The sequence below is a fragment of the Macaca fascicularis genome, chromosome 11 (genome assembly GCF_037993035.2).
Source record: "Macaca fascicularis isolate 582-1 chromosome 11, T2T-MFA8v1.1".
NCBI lineage: Eukaryota > Metazoa > Chordata > Mammalia > Primates > Cercopithecidae > Macaca > Macaca fascicularis.
Window position 1 is genome coordinate 53,622,491 of NC_088385.1, and position 22,121 is coordinate 53,644,611.

Genomic DNA, 22,121 nt, shown 5'->3' on the forward strand with positions numbered 1-22,121 from the left:
AAAAATTATTATTATACTTTAAGTTCTAGGGTACATGTGCATAACGTGCAGGTTTGTTACATAAGTATACTTGCGCCATGTTGCTGTGCTGCACCCATCAACTCATCAGCACCCATCAACTCGTCATTTACATCGGGTATAACTCCCAATGCAATCCCTCCCCCCTCCTCCCTCCCCATGATAGGCCCCGGTGTGTGATGAGACTTTGCACTTTTGACTTTTGGGTTGATCCTGGAATGAGTTAGGACTTTTGAGGCTCTGGGGATGGAATGAATGTATTTTGCATATGAGAAGGTCATGTATTTGGTGCAGGGGGACAAGGGGAAAAATGAGAATGCTAGGGTCTCAGTGTTTGTGTCTCCCCAAAGTTCATATGTTGATAACTTAGCCCCCAAGGTAATTGTACAAGGAGGTAGGCATTTAGAAAGTATTTAGTTCATGAAAGTGGAGCCCTCATGAATGGGATTAGTGACCTTATCAAAGAGGCACCAGAGAGATTGCTTGCCCATTTGCCATGTGAGAACACAGTAAAAAGATGCCTTGGAAGTGGACTCTTGCCAAACAATGAATCTGCCAGTGTCTTGATCTTGGACTTCCCAGCCTTCAAGACTGGAAATAAACTTCTGTTGTTTATAAGTCACCTAGTCTAGGATATTTTGTTATATTACCCCAAAATGACTAAGTCAACCATTAGCTAACTTTTTCAGAAGTTAACCACAAACTAGATAAATCAATACACTTCCATGTTTCTCTAAATTAAAAAAGTAGCCAAATCATCCCATTTCCTCCCCATCCTTTTTTCACCTTCTTACTTTAATGCTCCCAATGATATGTTGGAGGATAGGAGGAGAAGAGAATTGGGAATACACAAACATTGGAGCATTCCAAATGTAGCATATTTGTCCACAATGGAAGAAGGGAACTTGGTGAGTATGACAGGGAATGTTAGGGCAAAGACCCCAAGGAAGGAAGAACTTAACATGTATACAACTTGAAGATATATTTAATCACTGAATGTGAATCCATTTTAAGATATCCCATTAGGAATATAGCAGGATTTTTAAAAAAAAACTATTTTCTTCTTTATGTCTATTCTCTTAGATTATTTTCAAAAACAAAATCGAACATTCCAAGGCCCCATAGTAAGGAAATAAACGTTATAGCAAAGAGGATAGATAGGGGACCAGCACTGAATAAAGGTTTCAAAAAACACCTGGAAGACTAAAGAGGTTAGAAGCCCAATGACATTTAAATAAGAGGGAGGAAAGAGTAGCAGGTGGGGGCAGCAGCAACAGAGAGTGCAGAGAGCTCCTGCCAAACAGAACCACAGGGGTCTGCCTTGGACAGGTGCTGTGACTGCCCATCAGCAACCTGCATTCCCTTTCATCCCCCTGCCTCCACAGACAAGCACCTGGAGATATAACTGAAAAAGTAGGTTGGGGTAAATAACAGGACCTTGAAAGGAGATATTCATGCATGGGTGAGAAGCGTTTCAAAATGTTTGGTTTTAACGCCTTATGTTCTCACTCGTAAGTGGGAGTTAAACAATAAGAACACATGGACACAGGGAAGGGAACATCACACACCGGGGCCTGTCGGGGGATGGGGACTAGGGGAGGGATAGCATTAGGAGAAGTACCTAATGTAGATGACGGGTTGATGGGTGCAGCAAACCACTACGGCACATGTGTGCCTATGTAACAAACCTTCATGTTCTGCAAGTGTATCCCAGAACTTAAAGTATAATAAAAAACAAAGAAACAAACAAAAATATTTGGTTGTAAAGAGAAGAAGAGCATACAACTGAACTGGATAAAAATATGTAGCTGAAGGTGAGGTTTTTAAGGTGCAGTGATGATTGCTTTTAAAACAGGATGAACTTGAAGGTGTTCAAATGAAAAGTTGTCCATGGCAGGGAGCTTCCTAATCAGGATTCCTACTTTCAGACTTTTCCTTCCTCTGATTTGCCTTGGTTAATCTTAGCTATTTTTTTTTTCTAAATTTCAGCTCAAGACACCCCGGACTATCTCTTACAGCTCCCCAGTGCGTGTCCTCATCTTCTATTCTTACACCTCTACTAGTGCCCTTTCCAGTATTTTTAATTTTCTCTTCACATTTCTATTTCTGAAAATGGCAGTGAACTTTAGGCTACATTCAAATACATCCTTCTCTTATATTTTCCTCGAGGGCAAGCACTTGAACATATTTCTTGTTTGTTTTTATTTCACATTCTTGCCATATAATAGACATTTAGTGAGCGTCTCTTGCTTCTCCCTTTGAAAAGATCTTTTTCTAACGCCATTTGTTGAATAGTCATCCACTTCCTCACTTCCCACTCATCACACTCTGGCTGCTGCACCCAACATACCACTGAGAATGCTGTTTGGAAGATCTCCCACGGACTCATTATTGCTAACCCAGAGAACATTTCTAAGGCCTGACCCTACTTCAGGTTTCAGCAAGACGACTTTTTAGGCCACTAGCTTCTCTTTGAACATTCTCTTCTCTTGATTTCTGTAATGCTTCTTTTTTCTGGCTTTCCTCCTACCTCTCAGCTTCTTTTCAGTCCACTTTCCAGAATATTCTCCCCTTTCCTTCCCCTAAATATCAGACTCAGGGTTCCAACCTAGCTTTCCTCCTTTTCCTGCCTGCTCTCCCTGGATGTGCTATGCTCATCCACGTCCGTATTCTCAAGTCCACCTCTCTCTGTGGCTCAGACCTTCTTCCTTAGCACCAGACCAACAGACACAGCTGCCTCCCAGATACGCTTTCATAAACATCACAATCACTATTTAAAGTTAACACACTCTAGATCTCAATTTATTAGAGAAAAATATATGTTTTTTCAGATAAATTTCTACCTTCGTGTCCATCCTGCACTATAAAATGAGATAAACTTTCATATATAAACAAATCAGGAAAGTAAATACAATAGAAAATATTTTTCAAATTAAGAATTTGAAGTACATCTAAAAGTAGGTTTTTTTGCAGAAGTGATCTTTCAAGTGTAAATTTTATTAAAATACTTCCATATGACTGTTTAAATAACTTGTCATTTTGCATCATAATCTTATGATTTTTGGGATCACTTCCAAAGAGTCCATCTGAGTTTTTATAATGCATTACTATCTGATATTGGTGAAGATAAATTAAAATTGTCTGCATTTAGGAAAGAATCTTTACATTCTCCATGACTAAAAACTTTAAACAAATCTGGACAAATTAAATTGATTCTTACCATGGATAAGATGACTGCCTGGTTCCCCTCTCTAATGTTAATGATAATTTATAGTAATTTCACTTCCTCAGAGTTGGTGACTAGAAGAAAAACCCTTGTGTCAGAGCAGGCTCCATTGAATTTAGCATATAATAACTTCAATAGAAGATCATTACAATTAAGTATAATCAGAACAATTTTCCATGGTATAGGAATTGCCAACAGAGATGGGCAGGGATAGAAGAGACAAAGGGTAACCAGACTGTCATTTTCAAAAGAATGAACACAGGTCCCACAAGAGCAGGCATTTTTTGTGTGTGTTTTTTTTAGTGTGTTTCTCACAAGCCTAAGTAGTGTCTTGCTCACAGTAGATGCTCAATAATTGTTGAATGAGGCCAGATACAGTGGCTCGTGCCTGTAATCCCAACACTCTGGGAGGCCGAGGCAGGTGGATCACTTGAAGCCAGGAGTTCGAGACCAGCCTGGCCAACATGGTGAAACTCTGTCTGTACTAAAAATACAAAAATTAGCCAGCCATGGTGGTACACACCTGTAATCCTGGCTACTCAGGAGGCTGAGACATGAGAATTGCTGGGAGGCAGAGGTTGCAGTGATCCGATATCGCACCATTGCACTCTAGCCTAGGCAACAGAGAGAGACTCTGTCCAAACAAAGAAACAAAAAAATTGCCGAATCCAACTGTTATTGTTCATATGTTTCAACTGAAAGTTTACAAAGTACTATCTCTTGTATTTTTTCATTCTCTGTGAGGTAGGAAGGAAAGATTTTATTGACCCAATTTACAGATGAGAAAATGAATAATTATGTGGCTTTCCCATGGTGACATAGCAGGTGAAAGAAAGAGAAAGAAAATGTAGTGCTTTCTTTGCCTTTGCCTATTGAGCCTTAGAAATTGTATTTCTGTTTATTTTCTACTTTGGAGGCTAGGGTTGCAAGAGTAAACCTGTTACTAACTGGCTAGCTTGGGGTGAGTAGATCAGTAAATGAATGATTAAAAAATACTTTGTTAGGCCATAATGAACAGCAAAATTTCAGGTATCAAGCCTAAACAAGTATTAGTTCTGTGTACTTTACATTTTTTTCCCTGAAATTTCTAGCTGTCCAAAGTCTGATTTCTTTAAACTAGACTTCTAGACAAGGAATTGAGAAATTCTTCCTGTAAAGAGCCAGATAGTAAATATTTGGGGCTTTGTGAACCATATGGTCTCTGTTGCAACCACCCAACTCTGCTGTTGTAGCACAAAAGCAGCCTGGATGATACATCAACAAATGAGTGTGGCTGTGCTCCAATAAAACTCTATTCATGGATCCTGAAACTTAATTTTCATGTGTCATAAAATTTTATTCTTCTTCTGATTTTCTTTCAACCATTGTAAAACACATAAACTATTCTTAACTCATGGATGGTGGGCTGGATTTGGTCCACGGGGCTGTAGTTGTGCCCACCCCTCCTAACCATCCCTTGAAGAAATATCATCAAAGCAAGCTGCTCTGAGCACAGTTCTGACAATATTATTTCTTTTAAAAAACTCTCAGTGGCTCCCTAAAGGCTATGGAGTGAAGTATAAACTAGTTGACATGAACACAACACTGTCCATGACCAAGGTCATAGCTGTAATCTGAGTTATACCCTTCCTCAGCTTCCAAGGTCTAGCTAACTTAGGCTCTCCCTGGAAAGGTCTGCTCTCCCCACCTCCACTCCTTGGCCTAGTCTGCTGTGTCCACCTAAAACACCTTCTCTACTCTCATCACTGTTTCTTCCTGCCAAAATTCTACCCTTCCTTCTACCTTCATCTGTAAGTCTTCCCTAACCACCCCCCACCACCTTCCCAGCTAGATGTAACCTTTTCTTTGTATTCTAACTTTTACAATACATGTTATTTTTTTCTGGTATTTAATAGACTCTGCCCCTATTAATAATTGTGTATATTGTCTTCTACCCTACTATCGGGGGAACCCACCCCTTATAGTTAACATGGGTTCTTTTCTATTTCCCTAAGAGTCTTGGCTGGTCTGAGAAATAAAGGGAAAGAGTACGAGACAGAAATTTTAAAGCTGGGTGTCTGGGGGAGACATCACATGTCAGCAGGTTCCGTGATGCTCCCTGAGCTGTAAAACCAGCAAGTTTTTATTAGTGATTTTCAAAAGGGGAGGCAGTGTACGAATAGAGTGTGGGTCACAGAGATCACATGCGTCACAAGATAATAAAATATCACAAAGCAAGTGGAGGCACAGCGAGATCATAGGACCACAGGATGGGGCAAAATTAAAATTGCTAATGAAGTTTCAGGCACGCATTATCATTGACAACATCTTATCAGGAGACAGGGTTTGACAGCAGACAACCTGTGCAACCAAAATTTATTAGGCAGGAATTTCATCATCCTAATAACCCTGGGAGCGCCGCAGGAGACCAGGGCTTATTTCTTCCCTTCAGCTTCAACCGTAAAAGATGGCCGCCTCCAAGGGGGCCGTTCATAGACCTACCCTCAGGGTGCATTCTCTTTCTCAGGAATTTTCCTTGCTAAGAAAAAGAATTCAGCGATATTTCTCCTCTTTGCTTTTGAAAGAAGAGAAATATGGCTCTGTTCTGTCTGGCTCACTGGCAGTCAGAGTTTCAGGTTACCTCCCTTGTTCCCTGAACATTGCTGTTATCCTGTTCTTTTTTCAAGGTGCCCAGATTTCATATTGTTCAAACACACATGCTCTACAAACAATTTGTGCAGTTAACACAATCATCACAGGGTTCTGAGGCGACATACATTCTCCTCAGCTTACGAAGATGATGGGATTAAGAGATTAAAGTAAAAACAGGCATAGGAAATCACAAGGGTATTGATTGGGGAAGTGATAAGTGACCATGAAATCTTCACAATTTATGTTCAGAGATTGCAGTAAAGACAGGTGTAAGAAATTACAAAAGTATTAATTTGGGGAACTAATAAATGTCCATGAAATCTTTATAATCTATGTTCTTCTGCCACAGCTTCAGCCCGTCCCTCCTTTCGGGGTCCCTGACTTCCCACAACACCCTACAAAGTTATTAACTATTGCGATCAGAACCTATATGTTATATTTTTGGTTGGGTTTCCTGGTAGATTTCCACACTAGGATTCAGTGGTAGGGTTCAATAAACATTTGGGGAATTTAAATGAATATTCCAAAAAGGATCAAAATGGAATCACTTAAGTGTTTGAGAAATCTATTTGCAATTTCAGAATAAGAAAATAAGTAACTTCACTATTTCATAGAGTCTTCAAGCTGTTGATAGTAGGAGAGAAAGGAAATTTTTTTTTTTTACTAAATCAAGTTATTCTTCATTTTATGAAAAAATATTAAATAAATTTACTGAAGCTTAATTAACTGTTATAATTGGCCACAAATGAAAGGCTCCAATTAGCTTCTCTCTAAATTGAGTGATGGCAAAGGAATCTTCTTGTCAAGACAGACACACAGGAACTTAGTAACAGCTAGAAGCAAATTAGCCACACCTGTTCATGAGCCCAGACACAGAAACAAGCTTCAGCTGAGCAGGCCAAAAAAGCAAACAATTTAAACTTAAAAACAGAGACTGAGAAGACAGAAACATTAGTTAAAGCAGAAAGAGAGAAGGAGTGAACCACACAGGAAGTTGTGTGTTGTGGTAAAACAGGCCTGGTCTATCTTGGAATTCATCTTATATCTACTTATAAGGCTCCATGTCATGTTTTTCTTATTCTTTCTGGAACCATCAAATCATTAGCAACTATTTCAGATAGTTACCTACTTCTAACCGCCCCCCACCCCCCGTCATTTTTAAAGACCAGGTTGTCTTAGTACTGAAGACAGCGGATAGTGGCAAGAGATCGGAAAAATTAAATTGTTTGTTCTATTCTCACAGAGACACTTCACACTCAATATTTTACTTCTGACATCAGATGTGTGGGGTTCTCTCCCCACACACCAAGCAGTTCTCCAGCTGACCCCAATGGGGTGTCCTTTAATTTAATTCAACTCTAACACTGTCTACAGCTAGAGTCAGACCCCACAGTTTAAGGGCTCAGTCTCACAAGACTCCCCCCACTTCAGATGCCAATTCCAAGTAGGGTTTCCAGAATTTCTAACCAAATGGCTATAAATTGGGAGTTCCCACAGCCCCTTTTTGGGGCCCAATCATTTGCTAGAATGGTTCACAGGACGCAGGGAAGCAGTTTGCTTACATTTACCCATTTATTATAAAAGTATCTAACTTAGGAACACCCAGATAGAAGAGATACAGAAGGCAAGGTATGGGAAAGCGGTACAGAGCTTCCATGGCTTCTTGGGGTATGTCATCTTCCAGGTGTTCAGTAACCCAGAAGTTCTCCGAACTCAGTCCTTTTGGGTCTTTATGGAGGCTCCACTATTAATGAATGATTCATTAAGTTATTGGCCATTGGTGACCAACTCAATCTTCAGCTTCTGTCCTCTCCCCAGAGATCAGAAGATTGGGCTGAAAGTTCCAACCCTCCAACCATATAATTGGTTCCCCTGTGAACCAGTCTTCATCCTGAAGCTATCTGGGAGCCCCCAACTATCAGTTATTTTGTTAGTATACAAAAAAACACATAACTTCCCAAAATTCCAATGATATAATTTAGGAGTTCCATGCAAGGAAAAGGGAAGGTGGTAGGGGCAAAAACCAAAGTACGTATTTCAGTTATATTACCATAGCTAAGATATGAAAGTTTTGCTAGGGCTTGGTCTATCTGTCCCAATTCACTGGGGTCTTTTAACAAAGCAAGCCAAACATGTGCCTGTGCCCTCTTCTACCTTTAATCTGAAAAGCATGTTGCAGTGGATGGAGTTTCAGAAAAATGCAAAGAAATCTCAAGTCAACAGATGAGGAAGCTGAGGCCAGAGAGGTGAAGTAGCTTCCCCAGGTTCCACTGGGATTGTTGGCTCTGTGGCTCCAGCTCCACTGCTCCCAAACCCACCTAGTAGACACCATTCCCAGGGCACAGAGTCTCTGAGCATGCAAAAGGTTTAAGGGGAACAGGAGAATCTAGAGACACAAGAAATAATAATAATTGGGGCTCACTATGTGATGGAGGCTTTCTAAGTGTCTTGTTAATCCTCAAATCACTCTTCCAGGCAAGCTCTGTTGCCCCACTTTATATAAGAAGAAACTGAGGCTTAGAAACATGTAGGAACTTGCTTCAGGTTCCATAGCCACTACTTAGCAGAGGAGAGGCTTTGCCTCCTACAGATGTGCTAGAAACTTATTGACATGCTTTAGATATCCTATAAACACCTGTGAGACCAAGAAGTATAAGCCACCCACCTTTTCGGCCACCACCAACCTTCCCCGCAAAATTCAAGACTGGTCTCAAAGACAGTTCCATTAGAAGCTGCAGAAATCTCAAAAATAAAACAGTGTATTAGTTAAAGTGTCCTCCAAACTGGGTGAGCAGCATGTTCAGACAGACTGTGGTCAGGATGGGAAACAGTTAACAATCTTTTAATCAATCAGAAGGAAGTGTTCATTGGAAAAATACTTAAAATATAATTCATATGTCATTTAAATGGCCTGGGGTAGGAAAGTCCTCAAAAACGTGTGCAGCCCAATATGATCTACAGAGGTAGAAATGTGGTTTGAGCAGTTAAGTATGATGTGGAGGTTTTCCTTGGAGGGGAAGACTGTGATTAAGGAAACAGAATGTTGGTGAGCCATTTGGAGAAAGCTGGGATAATAGCTATGTAGGGAGAAGTTTGTGAGAGTTTTAGTTCAGTTATCTCATATCAAGGTCACCCTCTAATTCTATAGTTAGCAAAATTTGAGTTTTACCTGTTGAAGGTTGTAAAAAAATAGATGTGTGGGAAAATGAAAAGCGTATTGGATTTTAAGTGTATTTCCAAGGTAATCTATCTTTTTAAACTACTTGTTCATTTTACCTACTAAGTATCATAATTTGATGATAGACAAGTTCAGCTAAGAGACAGAAATAATTAGCTTACTGTTACCCTACAGCACAAAAGCCTGGAATAACTAATTGTCTTCCAGAATAATATTTGAAATACTAACTTTTTTCTCCTGATATTTATTACTATTTTCTTTTCTTCCCATTCAAAGAGAAAGACAGCTTTAAAACCTACTACTTCAGAAAATAAATGGGATCGGAAGGGGACAGGATGCAGTAATACAGAAGTGGCAGATGGTGGTGACCCAATATAGGAGGAGGTGTTAGAATGAGAACAGAGTGTAGGAAGAACCGTAGTGGCTTGGAAGAATGCTTCCCTGTAGGGAAACTGTAGGGTGGAGGGACAGAAAAGAGGTCTGTAGTTTCCAGAAGAGGATCCAAGCTCTGGCTGCTGGAGGCATACCTAAGCAAATTAGCAAGGCCAGTAAGAGGAGTAGAGCCTAAGGACTGGGACAGCAAAGTCCTAAGTCTCCGATGGTATGAAGGTCATGCAAACGTATGAAGCACATGGGTATAAGAGTAAGGGGTGGCGGTGACTGTGACTAACTAGAAAGTACATGGTCTGCTGAAAGGCATGCACCATGTTTTTTGTAAAAAGGTTTGCTTGTCATCGAAGCAAGTTTGTGAGCCAAAATATTTGTGAGCCAAATTTTTCTCTCCTGGGCTCCAGGATAGTTAGGAGACATAATTTGCTTCATAATCAAATCCCAGGATATGAAAGCCACGGAAAGTCATCAAAGCTGTATGGACCACAGGGACAAGGATAATTGTCATCTCAGTAGTAAAATATTGTTGACTGAAATTAAGGCTGTTGAGGCAGAAATAATGTTATAAAGGTTTATGAAAAGCCAAATGTGAGGATCGACCCAGGAAGACACACAAACAAAGTTGAGAGTGTTCTGGAGTTTGTCACAAGATGAAAGATTTTTAGAGGAAAGTTTAAAAAGAAGGAAAAAGGGTTCCTCATACCAAAGATGTCCTCTTTTCATTGGAGGGTACAATACAGAAGTTAAAATCATCAACTACAGATGACAACATACAGGCTAAAAGATGTCTACATTCAAGACAATCGGTAAAATATCTTGCTTCAGCTCATCATAAAATGAATCAGCATCCTATTCAGTATCAGCCAGTTATACATTGTTCAGCACACCAACAATTTGAGAAACTCTGGTTAAGATTCTTTACTCGGAGAAATGTCGCCATTGAGACGACCTCCCCAAGGCAGATTAATTTGGAAGCCTGCTTACTTCTAAAGCAAACTGTCCCATGTAACCAGTAGGTTATCAGTATGGGCAAGAAACAAAGACTAGAAGGGGAAGATCCCATCTTCTTTTAATGCCCCCTCCAGTTATATGTATTTGGGAACTATTCATAATTCTGAATTCTTAATATGAGCTTAAGCAAGGGGTGGGAATCTCCATGAATGCTTGCAGTTATGTTTCTTAACCACTTGGCAGTATAAAGCTCAAATTAAGTTATTCCATTGAAAATAAAGAAATGTGGTATTTCTTATACCTGAATTTGTGATTCAGACCAACTGTATCTGCCATAAGTCTGTACACATCTTATCTGATTTTCTTCAACACTAGCAGAAAATGCAGGTTAGCAACATCCTATAATCTGTCTCAGTAAACATTCATTCAGTGTCTAATAATTTACAATCACCTATGTGGTATATGGGGATAAGATTTTACTAAAAACTTTCTGCACCTAGGAAACTTACAACCTAATGGAGAAAACAAGTATGTACCTTTATCTTTTTCTTTTTCTTTTTTTTTTTCAGATGGAGTTATTGCTTTGTTGCCCAGGCTGGAGTGCAATGGCACAATCTCAGCTCATGAAAACCTCCACCTCCTGGGTTCAAGTGATTCTCCCGCCTCAGCCTCCCGAGTTGCTGGGATTATAGGCACCCGCCACCACGCCCAGCTAACTTTTTTATTTTTTTAGTAGAGACAAGGTTTCACCATGTTGTCCAGGCTGGTCTCAAACTCTTGACCTCATGTGATCAACCTGCCTTGGCCTCCCAAAGTTCCAGGATCACAGGCGTGAGCCACTGCCCTGCATAGGTATCTTAAATACAAGGGAAAACATGATAATTACAACTCCTAAGAACCACAGTCATGAGAACACAGAGGAGAGAAGGAGCTTAATCAGTGCAATAAGGTTGGATAATAGGGAGAAGTACCCAAATGTGTTGACCTATTCAGCAGCAGTTTAAGAAACAGACTTAAATTGGATAGAACATAAAAACATTTCATTACTTCTTTATCTCTTTTATTTCTTCTGTCAGGTCACCAATTTCCCCAACATTTTGACATCAAATTTTGACTTGTTCGATTTGTTCTCTGCAGAATTAGAAGATTCTTTCCTAACGACTTCCTGGTTCCATCTGTTAAAAAGATATTCAGCTTGAAAAATAAGGATGTATATATATTTGTCCAAAGTAGTTGTCAACCTTAGGCACATGTTGAAATCACAAAGGCAGAGCTTAAAAGACGAATGCCTGTCACTTGCCTCCTGGTAATGATGCACTAAGAACATAGTATCACTTATGGGATATTCCTGTCAAAAATGTACAGCCTGAATTGAATCATGAGGAAACATCTAAAAACCCAAATTGAGAGACATTCTACAAACAACTGGTCTATTACTTTTTTTTAATGATACAGTCATGAAAAGTATGAGGAATGTTTCCATGTTAAAGGAGACTAAAGAGTCATGACAACTAAACCCAGTGGTGCTCTTGAATTCAAGAATCCTGGTCTAGAAACTGGACCAGAAAAATGACATCACTGGAACATTTAGAGAAATTTGAAGGTTTGTGGATTAGATAACACAATTGTATCAGTGTTGATTTCTTGATTTTGATAATTGTTCTAAATTGTGTAAGAAAATGTCCTTTAGCACCAGGGACTGCTCTCATGGAAGATAATTTTTCCATAGACGTGGCTGGGGTTGGGGGTGGCAATGGTTTCGGGATGAAACTGTTCCACCTCATGTCATCAGGAACTAGATTCTCATAAGGAGCGTTCGACCTAGATCCCTCACGTGCAGTTCACAATAGGGTTCACACTCATGAGAATATAATGCTGCTCCTGATCTGACCGGAGGCAGAGCTCAGGCAGTCACGCTTGCTCACCTGCCACTCACCTTCTGCTGTGCAGCCCGGTTCCTAACAGGCCACTGACTGGGTACAGGTCTGTGGCAGGGGGGTTGAGGACACCTGCTTTAGGAAATATACACTGGAATGCCCAACAAAATATTTAGAAGTGGTGTCATGTCTTCAACTTACTCTCAAATGTTTCAGAAAGTAATGTGTGTATAGAGAAAAGTATTCTAGAGAGACACACAGAGAAAGAATGAACATGATAAAACTAGCAGGAAGAATCTGGATGAATTATATACAGAAATTCTTTATACTGTTTTTGTAACTTTTTCATAAGTTTCATATTATTTCAAAATTAAAAGTATTTCAAAAAAAATTTTTAAGTACCATTCCCAGAGATTCTTACTTACTTCCTTTGGGATGGGGCCTGGACATCAGGACTTCAAACTCTCCCCAGCTGATTCTTATTTACAGCCAGGATTGAGAAGCACTGGCCTATGCAAACCCTAGTGTGTAAAGATACAACATTTCTGAGCTACCTATAATGTTTGAAACTAGTTGGAGTAAAGGGCATTGAGGTTGGAGATTTTTTTTTTTATCTCTGCACAGAGCAGTTTAACAGGGCCTAAATACAGATAACCTCAAGGGTCCAGCAAGTAACATAAATGTGTAAAGTAAAGCAATAGATCACAAGATGACAGCAAACTGTAAGGAGAACTTGTCGATTAAAGTCATTTAGTTCAGGTTTTAAAAATATACTAAACAATCCCAAATTGGCAGGCCTATATGGGAGAGTAGGTCATCACATTGTAACATTTGGACCTTGAAGAAGAGAGAACTATGGTCATAATTTGTGGCATAGAAATTAGACAGTACTTAGATTCCTCTGAAAATATTACTACTGTGGGCCAGACACTATGTTTAGGTATTAGGTTTCTTTTTAATTTAAGCAAAGTATATGTTTAAAATAAACTTGGAAATAAGATAATATACATTTGATAGCTGTTTCTGTTAGGCTAACTTTGGCTGCTCCTAATGTAAAACTGCAACTTAAAATGGTTCAAACAATAAGGCAATTTAACATCTATGGTAAAGGAAGTCTAGCAGCTTAGCAATGTCCTCAAGATCTGGGTTGTTCCCATCTCCCCGTCCATCTTCTTTACTGTTTACCGTTTGCCCTCCAGCTCTTATAGTCCCAAAACAGCTGCAGGAGCTCTAGGCCTCACATCCAGATGTGGCAACATCGAGGAAACAATCTTTTATTGTTTTTGTCTCCTAGGAACAAAGAAACCTCTTCCAGAAGCCCCTCAGTAGATTTTCTCTTATGTCCCCATGTCCCAAATTAGATCACATGTTTATTCTTAAGCTAAGCACTGGAAAGAAAATAGGATTTCCAGCCTGGGCTTAGACTGAACAGAATCTGCCTAGAGAATGGGGTCATCATCCTTTGCAACTTGAGAGAGGCAGGATTGATATCACTACAAAACTGAGATGGAAGCAGAAATGAGTAATCAAACAGTAGAGCTCACCATACAAAACTGGTTTTAATCAGATGCTTTTGGAAATTAAGCCAAACTTACACTTACAACAGTAGACTATGTAAACACTCATTCTTACTACAGAGATCTGCAAATTAAGCAATTTAAAATTGAAAGATGTGGAATGTGGTGAGAAAAAGCACAAGGGTGACCAAATTTGGCTCTCAATGACCTTGATCAAGTTGCTTAGTTTTTCTGAACCTCATTTTCACGTTAAAAATATGGGTTGGACTGGATGGTTTCTAAGATCACTTTCAACATTAGTGGACTGTTAGCCTTCAATTGCTAATATATACTCTATAAAATAAAAGAGCTAAAGAACTTGGTATTGTGAGAATATCTCTCAAAGTAAATAGTTCTCAACATACAGACATGAAATGAGGGAAAGGCAAATGCTTTAAAAGAATAATTAGGAGTTTCAGTTTTTGGTCCTGCATGTAAGGAGCTTGGGAGTCATCACTCATCTTAACAAGTAAGAAGCAGAACAAACAGAAAAATGAACAATTTTTACATGTGTCTTCTTGGTCCATCGGAGAAGTGATGTCCCGTGGCAAATACCTGCACCAACAACTAAAGAAACAGACAGATTAATACATAAAATCACAACTTACCAAAGCAAAACCGCCTCTAGAACCAGTACTGAGGCAGGAAAACCTAAGTTGTAACAGACAAATTACTGGGGGTTCACTGTGCACAACTCCAGGAGCAGCCCTGGGCAACATGGCAAAACACCATCTCTACAAAACATGCAAAAATTAGCTGGACGTGTTGGCACATGTCTGTAGTTCCAGCTAGTTGGGAGACTGGGGTGGGAGGATCGCTTGAGCCTAGATGGTCGAGGCTGCAGAGAGCTGTGATTGCACCACTGCACTCTAGCCTGGACAACAAAGTGAGACTCTGTCTTGAAAGAGAAAAAAAGAAAAGGAAAGAAAGAAAGAGAGAAAGAGAGAGAGAGAAAGAAAGAAAGAAAGAAAGAAAGAAAGAAAGAAAGAAAGAAAGAAAGAAAGAAAGAAGAAAGAAAGAAAGAGAGAAGGAAAGAAGGAAAGAGAAAGAAAAAGAAAGAAAGAAAGAAAGAAAGAAAGAAAGAAAGAAAGAAAGAAAGAAAGAAAGAAAGAAAGAAAGAAGGAAAGAAGGAAAGAAGGAAAGAAGGAAAGAAGGAAAGAAAGAAAGAAAGAGAGAAAGAGAGAAAGAGAGAAAGAGAGAAAGAGAGAAAGAGAGAAAGAGAGAAAGAAAGAAAGAGAAAGAAAGAAGGAAGGAAGGAAGGAAGGAAGGAAGGAAGGAAGGAAGGAAGGAAGGAAGGAAGGAAGGAAGGAAGGAAGGAAGGAGAGAAGGAAGGAAAGGAAGGAGAGAAAGAAACCATAATACCATTTACATTAACACCTCCAAAATGAAATACTTAGATATAAATCTAACAGAATATGTCCAAGATTTATATGAGGATAATGTTGATGAAAGAAATGAAAGAACTAAATAAATGGAGAGGTATTACCTGTTTTTGATAGGAAAATTCAATATTGTCAAAATGGCAGTTCTTTCCAACTTGATCTGTAGACACAATGCAATTCCAAAGTTTCAGCACGTTATTTTATAAATATTGATAAAAAAAGGTTCTTTTTTTTTTTGGAGATCTAGAATAATCAACACAATATTGAAGGAGAAAAACAAAGTTAGAAGACTGATGCTATGCAATGTCAAAAATTACTATGAAGCTATAGCAATCAAGGCAGTGTGGTGCTGGTGAAGGAATATGAAATACATTAGAGAAACAGAATAGAGAGCACAGAGATATGCCAACATAAATACAGTCAGCTAATCTTTGACAAAAGAGCAAAGGCAATACAATGGAGCAAAGAGTCTTTTCAACAAATGATGCTGACACAACTGAATGTCCACATGCATAAAAATGAATCTACACCCAGATCTTAAACCCTCACAAAAATGAACTCAAAATGGATCAGAGACTCGATGTAAAAATGCAAAATTATAAAACTCCTAGAACATAACATAGGGGAAAATGTAGATGACTTGGGTATGGTGATATCATTTTAGATACAACACCAAGACACAATCTATAAAAGAAAGAATGAATAAACTGGACTTCATTGAACTAAAAACCTTTGCTCTGTGAAAGACACTGTCAGAAAAATGAAAAGACAATTCACAGGCTGGAAGAAAATATTTGTGAAAGACATAGCTGATAAATAACTGCTATCTGAAGTATATACAGATCTCTCAAAACTCAATGCAATAAAAACAACAAGAAAACAACTCGATTAAAAAGTGGACAAAAGATCTTAACAGACAGCTCACCAAAGAAGATATTCGGATGTAAAATAAGGACATAAAAAGGTATTCCACATCATGTCATTAGGGAAATTCAAATTAAAACAATAATATATCAATAAGCATCTGTTAGAATGCCCAAAGATCCAGAACACTGACAACACCAAGTGCTGGCAAGAACATGAAGCAACAAAAAGTCTCATTCATTGCTGGTGGGATGCAAAATGGTACAGCTACTTTGGAAGACAGTTTGTCTGTTTCTTATAAGACTAAACACACTCTTAAGATACAATCCAACAATTATACTCCTTGATACTTACCCAAATGTGCTGACAACTTATGTCCACACAAAAACCTGAATCAAAGATGTTTACAACAGCTTTATTCGTAATTTCCAGATTTGGCACATGTGAAAGACCAAGATGTCTTTCAGTAGGTGAACCGATAAGGAAATGTGGTTCATTCAGACAATAAAGTTTTATTTAGAACAAAAAAAGAAATGTGCTATCAAGCCATGGAAAGATAGGGAGGAAACTTAAATGCATATTAGTAAATGAAGTAAGTCAATGAAAAAGCTATGTATTGTATAATTCCAATTATATGATATCCTCATAAAGACAAAAATATGGAGACAGTCAAAAAAGTTCAGTGGTTGCCAAGAGTTAGGGGGACAGGAGGGATGAATATGCAGAGCACAGAGGAATTTTTTTTTTTTTTTTTTTTGAGATGGAGTCTCGCTCTGTCGCCCAGGCTGGAGTGCAGTGGCCGGATCTCAGCTCACTGCAAGCTCCGCCTCCCGGGTTCACGCCATTCTCCTGCCTCAGCCTCCCGAGTAGCTGGGACTACAGGCGCCCGCCACCTCGCCCAGCTAGTTTTTTGTAATTTTTAGTAGAGACGGGATTTCACCATGTTAGCCAGGATGGTCTCGATCTCCTGACCTCGTGATCCACCCGGCTCGGCCTCCCAAAGTGCTGGGATTACAGGCTTGAGCCACCGCGCCCCGCCGCACAGAGGATTTTTAAGGCAGTAAAACTACGCTCTATGATGCTACAATGGGGAATACATGTCACATATTTGTCAAAACTAATAAAATGTACAACGCCAAGAGCTAAGACTAATATAACTATGGGCTTTGAGAGATAATGATGCATCAATACAGGTCAAAAATTGTAACAAATGTACTGCCCTGGTGGGGGATGTTGATAGCTGGGGAGACTGTATGTGTGGGAGGGCAAGGGGTATATGGGAAATCTCTATTCCTCTGCCCAACTTTTGCTATCAACCTAAAACTGCTTTAAAAAATAAAGTCTATTTATCTTATCTTGTCTTATCTTATCTTATCTTATCTTATCTTATCTTATCTTATTTTTTGAGACAATGTTTCCCTCTGTCTCCCAGGCTGGAGTGCAGTGGCATGATCTCAGCTCACTACAACCTCTGCCTCCAGGGTTCAAACAATCCTTCTGCCTTAGCCTCCCTAGTAGCTGGGACTACAGGCCCACGCCAACACACCCAGCTAATTTTTGCATTTTTTAGTGGAGATGAAGTTTCACTATTTTGGCCAGGCTGGTCTCAAACTCCTAACCTCAAGTAATCTTCCCGCCTTGGCCTCCCAAAGTGCTGGGATTACAGGGGTGAGCCATCATGTCCGGCCTCTGTAACGTCTGTTTTTTTAAAAAGCATAATTAAAGCTAACTCTGTCAAGCCTTCAGATGTAAATTTTATACGATAAGATAAGAATCTTCTCTCTTTAACTTCAAGCACTATCTGTTACTTTTTTCAGGAATGTTATAACAAATAGATTTGTCTGGGAGTTTGATGAGGAATAAAAACTTTCTAAAAATAGGCTTGGTTTTCCATTTACATTTCAACATGTCTACATAAATGTGGGCAGCCCCTCCAACTTCTTCATTCCCAAGAGAAAATTTCAATTTTTATGGCAAGCATATAATTATCTGTTTTCTTTCAAAATAATATTTTAGGTGTTTCCTGTCCTTAAGATGTTGCCACTGAACAAATAACAATTTGAATTCTGCTTCCCTAAAACATATGCGGAAACTAAATAAGCAAGGCTAGTGCTGACATCTACTGTTAGAATTTGGGTGTGAATGACTTTACCACACACAGCCCTTTCGTAAGGAGTTGGGAGTTGTGCAGCAATAGTTGTCGATGTAGGGGTGACTGACTGTAGGAGATCATCGCCCAAAGCTCTATTATCTTGAAAAGGGGTGCAAGAGAACCATATAGCACTTTTGAGATAAATATAATGAAGATTTTGGAAAAACATCAATTAATGTCACGAGGTATTTCCTATTTTCCAGTAGGCTTCCAAAGACTCTTTCGTCTCTAACAAACCTCCTACTCTGTTTCTTCTATATTGTTTCTGACCCTGGTGCTTTAAAGAAAAGATAGATGTGGCTACTGCGTTTCAGTGCTTTCTTTAGGAGAGGGAAAGAGAAAGGAGAACAGAACACTTCCCTGACTCTGGTGTTTCTCCTGCCCTGATGCATTGCTCTAGATTATAAATTGGCTGTCTACCTCTTGTTTTAGCTGTCTTTATTCTTCTCTGAATATATTTTCCACCCCAACCTAGAAAATTGTTATTGAATTATGTCACCATCACTATTTTAAAAGGTGTGCATTGTGTGAGGTCTCACATTCCACCTCACAGTTACTTAAGTGTCCGGTGAGTAGCTAATACCTAGGCTGGTGAGAAGAGACCCAGAAGTATACATTTCAGTCAAATAGAAATGCATTATCCTACCTATGTACAAAGGGAAACACAGTGTGTTGCAATTGTTAGGGAGGGACTTCTGTAAAATTAGAGACTGGCAGCGTCAGACCTGATGTCTGTTCATCATTGTTGTCAACCTAGCACAAGATCAGACAGTCCTAAGAGGAGGAATCAGAAGACTTGGAAGCTTTGATGTGGATAATCAACCCCCGCAGAACATACAAACTGGTGGCTCTATGATGTCTTCTGGTCTTGGTCTTGCATTATTGCCCTCACTTTTATACTTTCTTATCTGATAGATACACACTTCCTAAGAACACTCTACTTGTTACTAAGAACTATGAAGGACTCTGCCTCCATGTGAAGAATACAAAGAAATCTTCTATATTTTTGTCCTGTTGCTCATTTGTTTTCAAGGCAACTCCAGTAGGTTCATTTTTTTTTTTTAAACTGCTTTTTTTGTTCTTATATTTTTAGAGTAAGTTATTCGAATATTTAAAATGGAATTCGTTTTTTAAAAGATTGTTGGTAGTAGCCAATATTCTTCATGGAAGATCTAAACAAGTTTAAAGGATTTGTGTTCTTTGGGGTCAAATCATAAAAATACTTACTTTATTCATACAGCTATCATCAAAGCACTCTGTACAATTGCCCTTATTAAGTTGGCATTTTGGAACCAGCAATGTGCTGTAAATCTTTGTAAAGATCTGTTTCATAGAAGACCAGTTTATGTTCATTTAAAAAACCCTATGGAACATGACTGAAGAATGTGCATACTGAGTTGATCAGCTCTTTCCACGCTGCTGATGCTGTTCCACATGGAAGCCAGGGCAGCACAGGGTTAAAAACATGCATGCTGGCATCAGAGTGCCTGGGTTCAAAGCCCTGCTCTACCAATCATCCACAGGATGAGTCTTTGGATAACTTACTTCAGTCTCAGTGACACAGTTTTCTCATCTCTAAAATGGGGTAATAAGTTAACATATATTAACTATTTAATGCTATTCCTGGCGCTTTGCAAGTTCTCAAGTAATATAAGCTATCATTATCATTAAATGTAACAAGTAAGTTACCAATCATATTCTATTTTGTTATAAAAGAAGCATCCCAAATCATTGGCTTGTCTTTCTCATTTAATTGTAAATTAAGAAGTGTTAGGTTTAGAAAATATTAATTGGCTATTAGAACCTCCTCATGTAAAAGATATTAATAGTCCCCAAAACTTCTCTAGAGAAGGAAGATATTTCTAATACAACTGTGTTTTGCCAAAACAATATATTTTTTCAACTTTTGTTGTCTCCGTTCTGGTTTTGTTTGTTTTCTTTTGTTTGTTTTTCTATTGCTTTCCTTTAGTGTTTCAGTGCGTTTTGTGCCCCCTACATTCCTCTTATTTAAAGTATCCTAGGCTTTCATCTTGTTTTATGACGGCTCGGACAGGGCCCTGACTCCCGGCTTATTAAGCAGGGTCCCCTCTAGGCCTTGCAGTGAAGAGAGATCTCAACAGGGCAGTGTGCATTTTTGTTGAGTGTGTGCAGAAAGGGAACACAGAATTATTTGACCATTATAGTGGTCTCTTTCCTGATGAGGAATAGGGGGAGGAAAGAGTAGCGAAGTTAATTGACGTTAGAAAGAATATATGTAAACACCTCAACACTACCTCCTTCTCCAGCCCCTCTACCTCTGAGGGTTTTTCCATTTACCTGGTGTTCCCTGGGACCTGAGTTGAGCACCTTCATTTTCTGTGTTCTATATTTAAGGCACATATTTAGTTTATTCATTTAACCATTTCTCTTTGTTAAAGTGTGGGTAAGTGCATTTTAACTAACTCCAGAATAAAATTAAGATAAGCATGTACCTCCCTTCCCTTCCACTTCCCAGTAATTCTTTGTAACCACTGAAAATGAGACTATAGCTTTTCTTTACTTTTCTGCCCAGGCCACTGCCCCAGCCATTCTTTTCTGAGTCCTCCACTTGTTCTACTACATATTGTTCTCTCCTCTCTTTCTCTCTTTCTTAAAATATTTAATTTTTTTTAGAGCAGTTTTAGATTCACAGCAATATTAAGGAGAAGGCAGAGATTTCCCATACACACCCACCCGAAACATGCAAAGCTCTTCCTGTTATCACATCCCCTACCAGAGTGGTATGTTTACTACAAATCTACATTAGCACATTATTATCACGGTTTACATTAATCTTCATGCTTGGTGTAATTCTACAGGTTTCAAAAAATGTAAATGACATAAATCCACCATCACAGTGCCATACAGAGTATTTTCATTGTCCTAAAAATTATCTATGTTCCGCCAAATCATCTCTCTCCTCCTTCAAACCCTGTCAACTGCTGATCTTTTTACTATCTCCATAGTTTTGCCTTTCCCCGAATGTCATATAGTTAGAATTACACAGTATGTAACTTTCAGATAGAGTTCTTTCACTCAGAAATATGCTCTAAGACTCCTCCATGTCTTTCTGTGGCTTGATAGCACGTTTCCTTTTAGTGCTAAATAAAATTACATTGGCTGAATGCATTATATTTTACTCTTTCCTTTGGCTACTAAAGAACGTCTTCGTTGCTTTCAAGTCTGGCAATTATGAATAAAGCTGCTATAAGCATCCATGGTGCAGGTTTTTTGGAGACCTAAGTTTTCAGCACATTTGGATGAATACCAAAGAGTGTGAATGTTGGATCGTATGTTGAGTATGTTTAGTTTTCTAAGAAACTGATAAACTGTCTTCCTAGATGGCTGTGCCATTTTGCATTCCCACCAGCAATGAATGAGAGTTCCTGTTGCTTCAAATCCTTGTCAGCACTTGGTGTTGTCAGTGTTCCGGATTTTGATCATTCTAATAGATATATATCGATATCTCATTGTTGTTTTAATTTGCGTTTCCTTAATGACATGATGTGGAGCATCTTTTCATGTGCTTATTTTCCATCTGAATATCTTTGTTGGTGAGCTTTCAAGATCTTTTGCCCACTATTTATTTAGGAGTTTTTTGGTAATTGTTCTTATTGTATTGAGTTTTAAGAGTTTTTTGTACATTTGGATGACAATTATTTATTAGATATGACTTTCACAAATATTTTCTCCCAGTCTGTCTCTGATCTTTGCATTTTCTTAACAATGTCTTTTGCAGAGAATAAATTTTTTAGTTTAATGAAGTCCAGCTTATCAATTCTTTTTTTTCATTAATTATATCTTTGGTGTTGTATCTAAAAAATTGTCACCAAACTCAAGAATATCTAGATTTTTTCCTATGTTATGCTCTAGGAGTT